Source organism: Pundamilia nyererei, unplaced genomic scaffold, assembly GCF_000239375.1.
Source record: "Pundamilia nyererei isolate P.nyererei 1_Seehausen unplaced genomic scaffold, PunNye1.0 scaffold00002, whole genome shotgun sequence".
Classification (NCBI taxonomy): domain Eukaryota; kingdom Metazoa; phylum Chordata; class Actinopteri; order Cichliformes; family Cichlidae; genus Pundamilia; species Pundamilia nyererei.
In genome coordinates this window covers 282,385-285,001 of record NW_005187403.1, presented here as the reverse complement: position 1 = coordinate 285,001, position 2,617 = coordinate 282,385, and the positions used below count along the sequence as shown (strand labels likewise).

The 2,617-nt window shown below is 39.7% G+C and overlaps 1 protein-coding gene across 7 annotated transcripts in view; it reads left to right on the top strand.

The window, feature by feature from the left end:
* Window positions 1–207: 207 nt before the first annotated feature.
* marveld2a (MARVEL domain containing 2a) overlaps window positions 208–2,617 on the top strand; it is an 11,281-nt gene continuing 8,871 nt past the window's right edge. Inside the window, exons 1-4 of one of the 7 annotated variants that reach the window (XM_013910086.1) lie at window positions 208–425; window positions 1,326–1,387; window positions 1,611–1,676; window positions 1,824–1,915. The gene's annotated coding sequence lies outside the window, so the exon portion shown is untranslated. Of the gene's footprint in view, window positions 426–1,325; window positions 1,677–1,823; window positions 1,916–2,617 lie in introns of all 7 variants that reach the window. The other 6 variants (XM_013910097.1, XM_013910082.1, XM_013910083.1 and 3 more) reach the window with 6 other exon arrangements.

Below are 2,617 nucleotides of genomic sequence, written 5' to 3'. Positions count from 1 at the left end.
CATTTACTTTTCTTTGTACATCTAGGGAGAAATGTCAACAGTTCAAATTCCGCGCAGTTCAAAAAGCTGCCAGCTAGGACCAGTTCTCTGTTATTGTTGTGTTATTAGCGTGGTATTCGAAAGCACAGTATGTCTTATATTTGATTACTGTCCTGACAGCAGCAGCAGTGACACTTTATTATTATATTGCAGATTAAAGTGGTAGCGTCTACATGGATGAAGATCTAAACGAGCCAGCGTCAGTTTGTGGTGGCGTCAGGTGAGCTGCTGCTGAACTTCTCTTTTTTCCAACCAGGTAAACTGCTCCTCTGTGTAGTGACGTCAAAGGGATGGGCGAGTCACGTGCTTGCCTTCGAGTGAAACCTGCGGTTAACGTTACTGAAATGGGAGAGAGAAGAACGGGAAAAGGAAGGAAAGCGAATAAGGTAAGCGACCTCCAACGCGATGGTTCCACTACACAGAGCGCGGAGTTATGTGTTTCGCAGAATAATAGAAGGAGTCGGTTGGCGTGTCGGAATAAAAGTTTTTATGTCGAAAAGTAGGCGGTAAACAGAAGGCTGAGTCAAATTGTTGAGTGCTCGAGTGAAGTTTACCTCCTGTTCACTCAGCCAAACATGTGAAAACAGCTGTGTTCGGAAGAAAAACTCATATCGCGGTCTCCAAACTACGTTGAAAACGATATTAGCTTAACATAGAGTCAGACCAGAATATTGGGCTGACCTGTTCTCTTGCCCGAACCCTCATGCTGTGTGCCAGCTCAAACTATGAAGTCCACAGGTCCAGGCCTCCTTCCTTGCGCGCAGTGATATCATTTGATACGGACTACAAAGTGATCCTATTTTCTCGTTACCTGTTTATTATTAAAGCAAGTAGAGCTTGGGAACAGCTTCGTGATAACAGTAGCAGGCGTCTGTCTGACTTGAACTGGTGATAAAGTCAAAAGTGAACTAACAGTCCTCGTCGTGAGCCGCTACTCTACAGTTTAGTCACAGCTCAAGAATTCAGGTCCTTTACTCCAGCTATGAATACCATACTAGAATTTAAAATACTACTCTACGGCTGATGATAATAATCTGTTAAATAAATTAATAAGACGGTTATTTTCATTATTGACCCTTTATGTGATATTAAAAGAATATTTTTCTCCTTGCATTGACCAGTTGTGATAAGCCTGAACCAAAGGAGACGTTTGATTGGTCAATACTCTGAGAAAGCTTAAAGTGAACCTGTTACACTTTTTATTTTACATCTTTTTCACAATGGTGAAATTAGTTGAACATTAACTAGTTAATGTGACTTCTTCCTCATTACTTATGTTGTTGCAGGGCAGAGTCAACATCTTCCCAGTGATATTGAAAATGGTATCGAATAGCAAGTCATTTCCTGGGTATGGGTATAGAGTTTGAAATTCTAGTGATGTGACAACTCTGGAGCTATGTCCACCCCAGTGTACTTTAAGGTCCTGTACCTTGGATAGTTCTCATAGTACAACAGTAAAATTTTGATTGTTTAATAGCTTCATTAAGCATAATTAGGTCATACAAAAAACAGCCGATTCTGAGATGGTCAGGTGAAAGGCACTCACTGACTGGCAACTCAATTTATGTTAGTTTTGGCTGGAGAGGCGAGAGGGAACAGAAGTAGCTGGTTAGCAGAGACTGAACTTTCAAACTAAGGTAAGGTTAATGTGCTTGTGTGAGAAACATTGCCAGCTTTCGCCAGTTTAGCTTCAGCCTAAGTACAGTGCATTAAATGATAAGACAGTTGATCAAAGCATGGAGTTTACAACTCATCTTCATATCTTCCCTTGTCTGTCTCTACAGGTGATTCATCTGTACACTGTATAGTCATACAAGGTTTGCATTCTGACCTGCAAGCCAATGTAAGTCGTGTTGAGTGACTGCGTGTAAACGAGGTATTCAAGCATACTTTTTTTAACCTCTCAAGATCAAATCTGCCACAAGAAACTGTCTTTCAAAGGCTCATTAGTTAGTAAGAATGTATTTTTGTGCTGTCTGCAGTAGCAGCTTGCAGTAAGTAAAGCATTCCTGAATAGCTTATTGAGGCAACAGGGGAATTCATGCTCCATACTTGTTTGCAGCACAAAAATACAGTCTTTATTCAGCTTGCATGGAGGAGGCTTGGATAACATCATAAATCACAAGGGCTTTTTGTATGAAGAGGGTTTTTGCTGGTGGCTTCTGGTACTCTGGGGCTTATCTTTTTTAGTTTGGTGTACTTTTTTCTCCTCGTGAATGTTGGGCTTGAGTATCATTTATGAGATCATCATCAATCTGAGACTTAATTTGATTTTTTTCTTCCTTTTTTCTTTCTCCTTTTTTTCTTTCTTCTGTTATTTAGGTTGATAATAAGAATGAAGCTAAAACAAATGCACACTTCATAATTACTTGATGGATCACACTTCATTGAATACTTAATTAGGGAGTGTTTATTCAACCAGTCAACTATGTTTCAAGTCTCAAAAATTAATGGACTTGCTCAGTGATGAATTGTTAAGAGAAGTTACAATTAACAGGATCAGAAGGCACTGTCTGTTAGGGACCATGTATGTTTAAATAGTACGTGTATATATATATGTGTGTGTGTGTGTGTGTGT